Source organism: Nicotiana tabacum, chromosome 1 (genome assembly GCF_000715075.1).
Source record: "Nicotiana tabacum cultivar K326 chromosome 1, ASM71507v2, whole genome shotgun sequence".
Taxonomy (NCBI): Eukaryota; Viridiplantae; Streptophyta; class Magnoliopsida; order Solanales; family Solanaceae; genus Nicotiana; species Nicotiana tabacum.
In genome coordinates this window covers 163,474,444-163,489,941 of record NC_134080.1, presented here as the reverse complement: position 1 = coordinate 163,489,941, position 15,498 = coordinate 163,474,444, and positions in this window count along the sequence as shown.

The following is a 15,498-nucleotide window of genomic DNA, read 5'->3' as shown; positions in this document are numbered from 1 at the left end:
AGATGGTTGGAAATTATAGGTATGATAGACAGTCGCTGGTTGGGAATACCTAGGAGATGATGGTTGGTATGTAGGTGGACGTATTTGGTATGTGGGTGGGGGTAGGGGTGTTTGGTATATGGGTGGAGTTGTTTGCTATGTGAGTGGAGTTTTTTGGTATGTGAGAGGAGATTTTAAGCCTTGATCCACCATTACTGCCCCAACGTCTTTCTTCTTTAATATGCCGCCCGATGGCAGTGCTTTGTTTGTGGCCTGTAGTGCCTCAAATTTTTTACCATCCCGCTCTTGATGCCTTCTTCGATACTTTCCCCAAGTTTGATGATGTTAGAGAACTTATGGTTTTCAATAACCATCAACCTTTCATAGTATTGCGGATCATGTGCCCTGACAAAGAATTTGTTCATTTGTTCCTCATCCAAAGTTGGCCTGACTTTTACTGCTTCTGACCTCCAACGAGTAGCATACTCGTGGAAAGTCTCGGTAGGCTTCTTCTTGAGGTTCTGAATATAGAAAACATCCAGTGCATTTTCTGTGTTGAAATCGGTCCATGAAATCTAGACGCCATACTCACCCAGGTCAGCCATTTATTAGGATCCTGGCTGATGTACCAGGACAAAGTATCTCCCCTAAGACTCCTCATAAAAAGCTTCATCCGGATTTTTTCATCATTTTCGACCCCGACAAGTTTGTCACAATAGGTCCTTAGATGAACCCTGGGATAGAGCTTTGTACCCTCTGGCAGTTCTACATCTGGCTGCATGCATAAGTCTTTAAAATTCAAACCTCTATCCCTTTGCCTCATTTGATACCCTGAACTCGACTAGTCAATTTCTTAAGTTCCACAACCATGTTATTGATGAACAGGTTCTTCTTAGTGGATTCTGGTGTATAAGAGGCTGGTTGAGTAGAGTGAGGTACAATTTCCACATATATAGGGTTGTTTTGATGAGTGCCAAGAACATGGGTATAGTGGGGGTCATTGGTTGAGTTTTGAGGATCATGAATGGGTTGTGGTGTGTTCTAGGGAGTGTGATAGGTAGCAGTTGGTGGGTACTGGATTGGTTGATGATGGTGTTGTGGTGGAGTTGGTATCTGTAATGGATTGGGATTTTGAGGTAGAGTTACATATTGATGCGGTGCGGGAGGGTTTTGTGGATGCTGGTTTGGTGTATTTTGGGGAGGTGCTGTGTTTTGTTGGTTAACATCGGGGACATTTAGGGTGAGGGATATGATTGTTATATTGGGACCTGCTTAAGTTCTCCGTGTAGCTCCAATATCTTTTGGTCTAACTGTAAATCCAAATCATTTGGTGTCGGAGTACTCCGACCATCTGAAGTTTCTGCATTTTCCTTTCGAGTACCACTTAATTTATCCATTTTAGCTTTCACTCTATTCTTTGTATTACTTGGAGAAGGAGGAGGTGGAGGGCCTCTAGATCTGGTGTGATATGCTGATGATGCCAGTATGTGCGAACAAACCTTAGGGGATGGGAATATAGAATAAAGAAAAACAAAAGGTAAACAAGTCAGTAAGGGTTCTGAAATATTTGTAGTATTTAAGCACATATTGCGGGAATATAAATTCGTGTACTAATTTGGGAGCCTCGTTGTGCCCGAGGTAGGCCTAGCGACAAATAGATTTGGAGAAATTCAGTACCAATAATTGCCTCATTTCATTAATGTAAAAATAAACGACCCAAAACAACACTAAATAATGTTACTAATGGCACTTGGCCTTATTACATTTAAAAGAAAAGCAAGTAAACCTAATCTACTTGGTCCCAGAAGGACCCTCTCCAGACTGGATGCTATTGTTGATCAGTTCTCCCAGATCGCGCAGGTTCAACAGTAATAATGTGCTTGCCAAATGCCCTCCTTCATTTCCTTCAGCGTTCTGGCAGTCCGTGACTCTCTTTCTTATCTTCCCTTCCAATTCCATTAAACTGTACTCCATATATTCCAGCCTTTCACTGGATTTAATAGCTCTCTCTTTCCACACATTAATCATTTCCATATCGGCCTTATGTTGCGCCATATGCTTAGCTTCAGACTCTCAAACTCTTTTGCGCAACTTGTTATACTTCACCTCTGCTTCGGCAAACTCATCTATGACCCTGTTTCCTGGACCAACCCTTGGCTCGAAGATTCCCGATAGATGAGGGGTAAAAGTATGAGTGACCCGCATGATATCAGTCCGGCTAGATGGTATCCTTCTCCATGATAATCTTCAAACTCCACATATGTTGTGCTTCATTCTTATATGGGATGGAGTCACCCTGGAAATCAGCTATGAAGTGACTCATTTTAGCGACCCGTGGTATGACCTGTCTCCTGTTTTCTTGTCTCATTACCCTGAGGGGAGCATAAGGGTATATCCCCCTTAACCCAATCAACACTAAGTGTGGGACGTCTCTGGATCTAGTGATGAACTCGTCGGTGGGGAACCACTCGAACATCCACTGATCCTGGTCCTCAGTTAACTTGTTGAATAACTGTACCCATCCTACAACATCCTTAGGTTGAGCAAACCTATCCGGAATGTAATTCATTCTCTTAGGGTAATGGAAAGCTATGTGGTCATTCCACGACTTTCGTGGAAACTCTTGACGGTATTGACCCTTTTGGAGATTCTCTAACAACCAAACCTGTAGCATCAAATTGCAACCCTCAAAGAATCTAGACCCCTTCTGATAGAGTACCAAAGCCCGGTACATATCTGCAATGATCATAGGGACAATGGTATATGTTTGCCCCTCGATCCTGTCCATCAAAGTTTTAGCCACCATGGGTAGCCTGGTATAGATTCTTTCCCCTTGGATCGGGAATACCAACATGCCCAAGAAACACACAATGAACACGATGAACCCAACCCAAAGAGGTGATTGAGAACTCATCAACAAAAATATGGTAAGAGCTATTGTGACTGTATCTTTCATAGAGAAAGTCGAAAGGTATGTAGAAGTTCTTCAGGAACTCCAAATCGTCATTTTTCTTCAGCCCCATCATCTTAAGGAATCCTTTAGTGGTGCGATTTTTAGGTGCTAACAGACCAGGGCTATCCCAAGGCAACCTTGCGAATCCCTTTATTTCTTCTAGAAAAGGAGTCATTTCTACGTCCCCAAAGTAGAACACGACCCTTTCCTTGTCGCAAAACATAGTGGCAGCATCGATCAACATTTTGTTTGGCTGAAGATAAAATAGTGAAGGCAAATTTCCTAAGACTCATTTCACATGATTTTGGTCACTTAAGGGAAGATCCCTCCACCAATCTAGAAAAGTGAAGGTATGCTACCAACCATACCGAATCTGATGATTAGCATATTGGCACTTATTTCTCCAAAATTAATGCACACAATCATGGTTGTGTCCGTTGGGATTATGGAAAATCCGATGGACTTTTGGACGAGGCTTGTCTTAAAAGGTTATTACGCGGACAACATATTAACCCGACCAGGTTTGACCATGATGCATGCACAATTAATCAAAGTAAGGTTGCTATAGAGGTCTAGACTGAGACCCTCAAGCGGACAACTTGAGGGGGAAAGGGACGGAACCGTCGAACGCACCGCTGATCGACTAGTTTTACCGTAAATATGCCTTTCTGAATTAAAAGGGTGATATATAGGAAGAGCGCAAGCACTCATGAAGCGTTGCTATAGTATTGATTATGCATGAGTGGAATATGATCTTGAGCATGATTTATGCAATAATAAATATCATGTTGTCAAGTATTTGCACGTTAAAAAAATGATAAATGCAGTATTTAAATAATTTAAAGACAGTTACGAAAAAAACAAAGAGACAAATCAGTTTTAGGAAATAAAGGAAATCATAAATGCTTGAAAATAGGCAGTTAAATCCAAATCAGAAGGAGGGTGCACGGGATAAAGCATGCTTATGATTAATTCATAGAAATAAGTTTGTTATGGTAAGAGCCTAAGATATCCCCAGCAAAGTCGCCATGTTGTCGCACCCCATTTTTCCTCGCAGAGTCCGGGTTTCGACATTCATTGGGAACAACTCATTTTCTTTTGGGAATTAGGTATTTGAAGAGTCGCCACCTAACAGATTAAGGTGCATTAGGGCACCTAGAGTAATTAACTCATGCAACAAATTTGCATTACAAGATATTAGGGTAAGGGCTCGAAATAACCTTGAGGGGAAGGTGTTAGGCACCCCTCGCGGTCCACAACGGTGGGTCTCGACCGAACTTAGTTATGTGAATTAGTCATTTAACAAGTAAGCAATATAATCATGCATTTCCAAATAAGGGAAGTTTATGCAGTCTAAGCACATATATAATCAAGGAAGTTTTAAACAGTCTAAGCACACATGTAAATTTAAGGAGGGAAGTCCTAAGTTGATTAGCCTATAGGATCACATTTGTACAATACCCGGTAAGCCTTCCTCAAAAAGAGGGGTTATACGTGGCATTAGCGCACATGTCATCATATCCTTTTACTACCCATTACCCTCCCCTTAGTGGTTATATAAACGAGTTTAATTAACGAACTCTAAGCATGATTTACCCGTCCCTTCTTTGTGGTCCCGGAGGTGTTTAGGACCTCTATACTTAGGCAGTTCTAGACACTCCTAAGGTATTAAAAAGGTAAAATCTAAGCGACAAAAAAGAACATATAGGACTATTAAATAGAGATGCAATTAAGGGCTCATGTTTACCTCCACATGTAAACAAATAGTTAGCACGTCTCAAACAGTTGATTTTAAAGAAATTCAGAAGGCCCTAGAACATGATATCTAGATGAACATCACAAACACATAATATGCAGCATTTGTTTTAAGGTAAAGTGGCAAAATCCTAATCAGTTTGCCTACTGATTTTGAAGCCTGTTAAACCTGGACAATTTCACACATAAACAAAGCATAATTTCACAGTTTAGACCATTAATTACCTAAGGCTTGCCTAGGCATGGGTTGTGTGCGATCATAATTCTGAGAACTAATGAAAACGACTTAAGGTTATTTAGTCCTATATGCATGCTGATCTAGGTGATTAATGTTACAAAACTGATTTCATGCATGTTTATACTAGAAAACGATATCTACGTGTTGGACCTTTTTATATACAATTATTCATTTAAGCGACGTAGACACAATTTAGAGCAAATGCAAATAGATTCCTAAGGCAGGATTTAATGCATAGAGAGAGATGGTCATTTTATTAAGAATGATTATAGTAATGACTTAATGACGGGATTTCCAGGTGGTAGAAACTTATGCAGAATCAGAAAAGAAGTGATTAACTTATAACATGTTTTCTAATACGCAAAAGCAATAAACGTGAGCATCCTAAGGCAGTATTTCTAATGCAAATAACATAGGCCTATGACATGTTTCTAATGCAAGTAACATAGTATATAAACCTAAGAGCATGATATCTAATGCAAGTAACATAGGCTTAAGAGCATGATTTCTATTGCAGATCAACATATATAAAACTAAAAGCATGATTTCTACCCGATTTGTCCAAAAAAATCATATAGGAACCCTCCTTCTTTTACTAATCACCCAATATCTGTTTACAAAGAATATTATTACTGACCAGGATCAAATGAATTATATAAATAAACGAAGCTATATTATAGGGAGCCTGAATCAAACCAAAAGTAAATATGGGAATGCCAGGCCTTTAACACAATCTCAGATGCCAAAGATCTCGCAGCCAATAGTGTGTCTTGGTGTGTCAGAGTTCCCTAAGGACCTCAAGGATCCCGGGCAGTGGTCACACCAAGACCTTTCTCAAATAGTGATTGGTTATGTGCAGTGTAAAAGGGTCAGCCCTGGTGTGCCAGAGGTCAGAGAGATCTCAAAGATCTTTAAGCAGTAGACTTACCATAGGGGCAAAACTTAATGGTCTAAGAGTAAAGTGAGAGTGCTTGACATAGTGTTGAATGACTTAGTAAAACTGTGTAGAGGCAATTTTAGAAGTGAAAATATTTCAAAAATTGAAAATAGTTTTAAGAAGATGCGAGGAGTGACACCAGTTTTGAGAAGGATACTAAGAGTAGAAGAACAATTTTGAAATCACTTATGGGGAGAGCAAATTCAGTAAGCAACCAATTAATTATAGAATACCCAGATCCATAGACACCTAACTAATAGATTTACAAATAGGGGTGAAAGGGATTGGGAACATATAGAGTTGAGACCACATAAACAGGGGAATATTTGAGACAACAAATATACAGAATAACTACGAGTCTACTGAACAACTTAGTCATGATAATAGATAGTCAAAACATAGAGAAAGAGTGCAGCAGGATCATGTTTGAGACAAGAGTGTGTTGAACAGAATTGGACATACAATTAGGGCCAATCGAATGCACTAAAAGACTAAGTAACTATCATGGTCACACTAGTTAAGGGGTAGGGGGTGGGGTAAGGGAACTAAGTAATTATGCTGGACAAGTATCAAAGAACTAAGTGAAGTTTAAACACGCTAATTATATATTGAACAAATGAAGACACAATTTAGACATGTTGAATAAAGCAGTAAACATGTAAACAAATTGAATAACATAGCCAATTGAACTAGTGCATGAATGGAACACATGGAGTTTGAGTTTCAAAATTTAACTTAAAACATACTAGTTAAAATAGAAAGTATAGGGTGTAAAACAGGTGTAGTTCCAATGTCTAGCCCTGACTTTCAGCCAGCAAGACCAGTAATTATCACAAGTAGCAGAGAAAGAAGAGAGATTTTGAGTGTGAGTGTGTGTTCTGAACCTACTGTTCGTGTTTGAGAGGTAAAAATAAGAGAGTTTATATAGTAGTTCGAGAGTAGTGTAATTAAGGTAAAAGAATCAACTTGAGTCAATTAAGGAAGTCACAGAATCCAATCACATAAGGGTTTAGAATAAACCTCCCTTAATTGAATGCAATTAGCCAAACGGTAATAATAGGGAGTCTAATTAAGGAAAGAAGTTCAAATCAAACCATATAAAGGAGTTCAGAATAAAGTAATCAGGGTTCTAATTAAGGGAAGAATCATGTAAAGAAATCATTAAATATACATGTAATCAAATGACGCAAGAATGACTAATTAAGGTCGTAAACAGGGAAACAGGGAATACTTAGGCATATAAATCTCTAACAGAGCAAATCAATCAGCCAAATTCAAAGTAACAATGATTTTTGGAAAGAATATATTAACTCCCATAAATAGAAAATAAACTAAGTAAAGACTTCACAAAAATATAGAAATTAGCCGGAAAACCATATTAGAACCCTAATAGGGCTCGATTGAGGTAAAATTACAGAATACTATAGTTGACAAAGGAAAATCATGCAAGTCAAAAATACAGGATGAGTAAGATTGGTAATACTGAAAGACTCAAAATCGAAGCAAAAACTAGAAAATCAAAGTTTCACATAAAATTGTACTAGGGTTTATGCATCTTTTCCACAAGTCAGTCAAGAAGATGAAAACAGGATCGATTAAACATTAGAAGTTAGAAAACCTTTGAAAAACAACTCGTAATGAACCCTAGCTTTAGGGAAAAGTAAGAATAGTCGATTAAAACCAAAAACTTCCAGAGAAAACATGTAATAATGCTCGATTCATCTCAGATCTATACATATTTGGAAATGATAGAAGGCAATAGACTAGGGTTTTTATAAAACATAACAGAGATGAGAGCATAGATTTAAAAACCATAGATTCGTAACAAAACAAAGAGAAATCTCTTACTCATGGTCGAACAATGGCCTGAGACAGGCTAACAAGCAAATTTTCAAACCAGAACCAACTAGGTTCTTTGAGATCTCCTCAAGGATCCAAGAAATCAAGGAGCCATGGCGTGTAGGAGACCAGGTCTGGTCGGAGAAGTGAGTTCCGATGGTTCGGTTAGCTTCAGGAGGTGATTTGTGACATAAGAGTGCGATCGGAATGGGTTTTGGAGTTGCAGAGAAGATTTAGGTTTAAATTGGCGAAGTTGATATTTTGGCGGTTCCGGTTGATAGGTGAGATTTTGATATAGGGGTCGAAATGAAATTTTGATAGTGACAATGGCTTTGTTGTGTCATTTGGAATGTGTGTGCAAAATTTTAGGTCATTTAAACGAGATTTGATAGACTTTTTGATCGAAAGCATAATTTAAGAGTTCTTGGAGTTCTTAGGCTTGAATCCTATGTTAAATTGGTGATTGATGTTGTTGTGAGCGTTCCAAAGTTTTGAACAATGTCATGGGATGTGTTGGTATAATTGGTTTGAAGTTCCGGGTAGGTTCCGGGATGTTTTAGGCCGAAAATCATAGCTGTAGCAGGTCCAGAAGGGTTGCAGGCCTCTGAACCCACCCTCGCGATCCGCACAAAAAGGAGTGCAGCCGCGGTATGTGCTGTGTGGACCGCACAAAATGAAGTGCGGCCACGGTAAGTGTTTTGCGGACCGCACAAAATGTTGTGCGGCTGCGGTGGGGACCGTTTTACTGGTCCCACTTCGGAAGCTCATACCTTTTGATCTACAAGGAATTGTGAGATGATTAAAAAATAAAAGTTGTATCCCTTCGTGTCTAGTTTCCATAAAGTACAGATATCGCAATTTGGACATCTGTAGCAAAAGTTATGGAAAAAATACTAAAGCCTGTCACTGTAGAGGAAAGCTTGTACGGCCGCGGTTGTTTTTGTGCAGACCGCACTGGCTTTGTGCGGACCGCGGTCGATTTTGTGCGGTCCGCGGAGGTGGAAAACTGTGGGGTACTCTATAAATACGAGATTTTGGGTTTTATTTGATATTTTGATCTATAGAGCTCGGATTTTGACAATTTTTTGAAGGTTTTTCAAGAAATTTATCGGGTTAAGTAATTCTAACTCAGATTTGGCTAGAGTACATGAATCTATCATTGAATTCATCATTTAATTCCTGATTTGGGAAGAAAATTGTGAATCTTTCAAAAATATAAATTGATGATTTGAAGGACCAAATGGTATCGGAATTGGATAATTTTCATATTATTAGACTCGTGAGAGTATAAGGATTCTAGTTTTGTGAATTTTGTCAAATTCCGAGATGTGGGCCTGGGGCTCGGGTTTTGGTAGTTTCGGAAATCGCACCATTTGTTGATTGTTTTCACTTGGGCTTTGTTCCCTTAGCATATTGTGACGTATTCGTTCTGATTTTGTAAAGATTCAACGCGCGTGGAGGCCAATTTAAGGGGCAAAGGCGTCGCGATCTAGAGATTTAGCCGGTTCGAGGTGAGTAATGATTGTAAATGATGCTTTGAGGGTTTGAAACCCCGAATTGCACATCGTAGTGCTATATTGAGGTGAGGCACATGCTTGATGACGAGCGTGGGGTCGTGTACTGTTGGGGATTGTGACTTGGTCCGTCCCGATTGATGATTTTACCACGTATTTGACTGAAACTTATTTGTTATCATTATGATTTGGGCTGGTTGCCATATTTGGGCTTCGTGCTAACTATTTGAACCCTTCAGGGATTTATATTACTATTTCCTCACTATTTTGACTTATTAATTGAACTCAGCCATGTATGTTCCACTGTTTTACTACTCAGCCATTTTTACTCCATTTTGAGACATAAATGATATTTTAAATGTTGTTTTGGGCTGAGAAATACTGTTTTACTAATGCCCGCGGGGCTTGTGAGTATTTTTGACTTAGTAAAGTCGAGGTCCTAGTTGTGAGGAAACACTGATACTGATTTGAGGCCGAGGGCCTGAGATATGTACCTCATGAGGTGGCTTGTTGATATTGTTTATGAGGCCGAGGTCCTGAGATTTATACGGCACGAGGTGGCTTGATTTATATGAGGCCGAGGGCCTAGATTTGATGCCAAGAGGTGGCTTGATATTGCACTTAGGCCATAAGGGGCCCCTCCCGGAGTCTGTACACCCCCCAGTGAGAGCGGGTACCCATTGTGATGTGAGATTTGAGCCCGAGGGGATGGTATTGTTCTATTTGAGCCCGAGGGGCAGTTTTGTTGACATTTTGCCCGAGGGGCGAACTTCTATTTGTTTACTTGCTTGTCAATTACTTGTTTTACTTGTTAAAAAGGGATTTTACTCCATTCTTCACTGTCTACTGGTTTTAAGTGATTTTTACTACTTCGGTATAGAATGCCTTGTGTTTTACGTGTTTTCTTACTTTCAGTCATTATTTATATTTATTACTCACTGAGTTGGAGTACTCACTTTACTCCCTGCACCGTGTGTGCAGATTCAGGCGTAGCATGTCGCGCTCCTGAGTGCTAATCCATCTAGTCCAGGCGGTGTTTCAGAGACTACGAGGTAGTTGTTGGCATCCGTAGTCCCCGTGTCTCCCTTATCTTATTATTTCTAAGTTCTTCAAACAATTGTACTAGATATTGTATTTAGTAGACTCGTATTAGGATCCTTAGTTGCTCATGACTTGTGATACCTCGGTTAGGGTTGTGTCAGGTTGGAAATTCCGCTTTGTTATCTCTATTTCAGCTAATTATGCTATTAAATTATATTTGAACTGTTCTTATGCTATTTAACTGCTTAAAGGACGAAATGTGTTAGACTGGCTAGCATTGCCTTCATGAGAGGCGCCATCACGACCGGGTTCGGGGTTAGGGTCTTGATAAGTTGGTATCAAAGCCTAGGTTACATAGGTCTCACGAGTCATGAGCAGGTTTAGTAGAGTCTCGCAGATCGGTACAGAGACGTTTGTATTTATCCTCGAGGGGCTGCAAAACCTGTAGGAAAAACTTCATATTCTTAAAATTCTTTTCGTGCGAACTTGTTGGTTCGAGTAATAAACTTCTGTCATTCCATTCTCTCACAGATGGTGAGGACGCGAGCTACGGGACGAGGTGGGCTACCACTAGTGCCACCAACTGAGGCCACCAGAGGCAGCGGACGTGGTTGTGGCCATGGTAGAGGTAGAGCGGCGAGGGCAGCACCTGTTGATCCACCAACTGCCCCAGCTCAGGATCAGGCTCCAGCAGCACCAGCTCAGGCACCAGTTGTGCCCATCATGATCCCGAGTCTACAGGAGGCCTCAACACAGATCTTATTAGTTTGCACTGGCCTGGCTCAGGTAGATTCAGCCACCACAACAGCAGCTACTTCACAGGCCGGGGGAGGCAATCAGACCCCCGCTGCTTGCACACCTGAGCAGGTAGTGTAGGGAGTTCAGACGCTGGGGGCACCTCCATCCTAGCTGATTGCACCAACTCAGTAGTTTGTTATGCCAGCTATGCCGGATGATGAGCAGCGTCGTCTTGAGAGGTTTGGCAGACTCCAACCTCTGACATTTAGCGGAGCAGAGGGCGAGGATGCCCAGGGTTTCTTAGATAAGTGTCAGCGGATGCTCCGTACAACAGGGATTCTCGAGTCTAGTGGTGTGGAATTTACTACATTTCAGTTTTCTGGGCTGCCTTCATTTGGTGGGAGGCGTAGGCCTGTGGGAGCAGCACCCCTCACTTGGCAGGAGTTCTCCGTTCTTTTCCTGGAGAAGCATGTGCCGCAGTCCCGTAGAGAGGAGCTGCGTAGGTAGTTTGAGTGGTTGTGATAGGGGGATATGACTGTGTCACAGTATGAGTCGAGGTTTTCTGAGTTGGCTCATCATGCCGTCTGGATGGTTCTTACAAATCGTGAGAGGAACAGGATATTTGTTGATGGCCTTACTTATCATCTCCGTATTCTTATGACCGGAGAGAGAGTGATGGGTGCTACATTCGAGGAGGTGGTTGATATCGCTCGTGATATTGAGACGGTTCGCCGTGAGGAGCGAGAGGAGAGGGAGGCCAAGAGGCCTCGAAGATTGGGCAGTTATAGTGGTTCTCCTTCGAGGGGCCAATTTCAGCATGGTAGAGGCCGTTCTTTCAGGCCTACTCAGTCAGCCCACCCGGGTCATCGTGGGGCATCTTCAAGTCATGGTTATCATGGATCTCAATAGGGCCAGTCATCACTTAGCTCCCTCCCAGCTCAGAGTTCATCTCATGCCCCATCAGCTCAGGGCTCTTCTATGCCGAGTGCATCTGCTAGTCACTCCGGTGTGAGGGGTTCCCTTCAGTCCCCTTCTCCAGCACCTGGGAGTTGTTATGAGTGTGGCGAGATGGGCCACATGTGGAGGCAGTGTCCTCGTTAGGTTGCTAGTTCGTCTCAGCAAAGGGGTCAGCCCTCGACTTCTGCTCCAGTTACTTCACCACCCGCCCAGCCAGCTAAGGGTGGAGGTCAGGCAGCCAGGGGTCGCCCTAGAGGGGGAGGTCGATCAGGTGGTGGCCAGGCTTGTTCCTATGCACTCCAGGCAGACCTGATGCTATTGTTTCAGATGCTGTTATCACAGGTATTGTCTCAGTTTGCCATAAATATGCCTCTGTATTATTTGATCCGGGTTCCACCTTTTCCTATGTGTCATCATATTTTGCTCGTTATTTGGGTACGCCCCGTGAGTTTCTTGCTTTACCTGTTCATGTATCTACCCCGGTGGGCGATACTATCATTGTAGATCGTGTGTATCGGTCATGTGTGGTGACTATTGGGGGTCTGCAGACCCGAGTGGATCTATTACTATTGAGCATGGTGGATTTTGATGTCAATTTGGGCATGGATTGGTTATCTCCGTGTCGTGCTATTCTGGACTATCATGCTAAGACAGTCACATTGGCTATGCCGGGTGTGCCGCGGATCGAGTGGCGTGGTGTGACTGATTATGTTCCTATTAGAGTGATCTCTTTCTTGAGAGCCTAGCATATGGTTGGGAAGGGTTGTCTTTCATACCTAGCGTTTGTGATGGATGTTGGAGCTGAGACTCCCAGTATTGATTCTGTTCCAGTTGTAAGGGATTTTCCCGATGTGTTTCCTGCAAACCTGTTGGGTATGCCACCGAACAGGGATATTTATTTTGGTATTGACCTGGTGCCGGGCACTCAACCCATTTCTATTCTGCCATATCGTATGGCACCAACAGAGTTGAAGGAATTGAAGGAGCAACTTCAGGAGCTCCTAGATAAGGGGTTCATTCGGCCTAGTGTGTCACCTTGGGGTGCGCCGGTTCTGTTTGTGAAGAAGAAGGATGGCACAATGAGAATGTGCATTGATTATAGGCAATCAAACAAGGTAACAATTAAGAACAAGTATCCTTTGCCTCGAATTGATGATTTATTTGACCAGCTTCAGGGAGTGAGGGTGTTCTCCAAGATTGATCTCCATTCAGGTTATCACCAGTTGAAGATCAGGGACTCGGATATTCTTAAGACGGCTTTCAAGGCCCGATATGGTCACTATAAGTTCTTGGTGATGTCTTTTGGGCTGACCAATGCCACAGGAGCGTTCATGTATTTGATGAACAGCGTATTTCGGCCGTACCTCGATTCATTCGTCATAGTCTTCATTGATGATATTTTGGGGTATTCGCATAGTCAGGAGGAGCACGCAGAGCATTTGAGAGTTGTATTGCAGAGATTGAGGGAGGAGAAGATTTATGCAAAACTTTTCAAGTGTGAGTTTTGGCTCAGTTCAGTGGCTTTCTTGGGGCACGTGGTGTCCAACGAGGGTATTTAGGTTGATTCGAAGAAGATAGAGGCGGATTAAAGTTTTCCCAGACCATACTTAGCCACATAGATTCGTAGTTTTCTTGGTTTGGCAGGCTATTATCGCCGGTTTATTCAGGGATTCTCATCTATCGCATCACCTTTAACCAAGTTGACTCAGAAGGGTGCTACATTTGTATGGTCGGACGAGTGTGAGGAGAGCTTTTAGAAGCTCAAGACAGCTTTGACCACAGCTCTAGTGTTGGTTTTGCCATCAACTTCAGGTTCATATACCGTGTATTGTGATGCTTCGACAGTTGGGATTGGTTGTGTGTTGATGCATGAGGGTAGAGTTATAGCTTATGCTTCTCGTCAGTTGAAGCCCCATGAGAAGAACTACCTCGTTCATGATTTGGAGTTGGCTGCCATAGTTCATGCATTGAAGATTTGGAGGCATTACTAGTATGGTGTATCTTGTGAGGTGTTCACTGATCATCACAGTCTTTAGCATTTGTTCAAGCAAAATGATCTTAATTTGAGGCAGCGGAGATGGTTAGAGTTTCTTAAGGATTATGATATCACTATATTGTACCATCCGGGAAAGGCCAATGTGGTGGCCGATTCTTTGAGCCGAAAGGCAGTGAGTATGGAGAGTTTGGCATGTATTCTGGTTGGGGAGAGACCTCTTGCAGTTGATGTTCAATCCTTGGTCAATTGGTTTGTGAGATTAGACATTTCGGAGCCCAGTCGGGTATTGGCGTGTGTGGTTTCTTGGTCTTCATTATATGATTGCATCAGAGAGCACCAGTATGATGATCCACATTTGCTTGTCCTTAGGGACAGAGTTTAGCATGATGATGCTAAAGATGTGACCATCGATGATGATGGGGTGTTGAGGATGCAGGGCCGGATTTGCGTGCCCAATGTGGATGGGCTTCGGGACTGGATTCTGGAGGAGGCCCATAGCTCGCAGTATTCCATTCATTCGGGTGCCGCGAAGATGTATCAGAATTTGAAGTAGCACTATTGGTGGAGAAGAATGAATAAAGATATTATGGGATTTGTAGCTCGGTGTCTCAATTGTCAGTAGATTAAATATGAGCATCAAAGACCAGGTGGCTTGCTACAACAGATGGATATTCCTGAGTGTAAGCGGGAGAGAATCACTATGGACTTTGTTGTTGGACTTCCATGGACTTTGAGGAAGTTCGATGCTATTTGGGTAATTGTGGATCGGCTGACCAAGTCCGTGCACTTCATTACAATGTGTACTACCTATTCTTCTGAGCGGTTGGCAGGGATTTATATCCGGGAGATTGTTTGTTTGCATGGCATTCCGGTTTCCATCATTTCAGATAGAGGTACTTAGTTTACTTCGTAGTTTTGGAGAGCCGTGCAGAGAGAGTTGGGTACTCAAGTCGAGTTGAGCACAGTTTTTCATCCTCAGCCAGACGGGCAGTCTGAGCGTACTATTCAGATATTGGAGGACATGTTGCGTGCTTGTGTTATTGATTTCAGAGGGTCCTAAGATGAGTTCCTACCGCTTGCAGAGTTTTCTTATAACAACATCTACCAGTCGAGTATTCAAATGGCTCCATATGAGGCTTTGTATGGGAGGCAGTGCAGATCTCCATTTGGTTGGTTCGAGCCCAGTGAGGTCAAGCTTTGGGGACTGATTTGGTATAGGATTCTTTGGAGAAGGTGATTCAGGAGAGGCTTCATATAGCGCAGTCGAGGCAAAAGAGTTATGCTGATAGGAAGGTTTGAGATGTGTCCTACATGGTTGGCGAGAAGGTTCTGTTGAAGGTTTCACCCATGAAGGGTGTTGTGAGATTTGGGAAGAAAGGGAAATTGAGTCCTCGGTTCATTGGGCCTTTTGAGGTGCTTCAGAGGATTGGGGAGGTAGCTTATGAGCTTGCTTTGCCACCCATCTTGTCGAGTGTGCATCTGGTATTTCATGTTTCTAAGCTCCGAAAGTATATCGGGGATCTGTCTCATGTTTTGGACTTCAGCACGGTT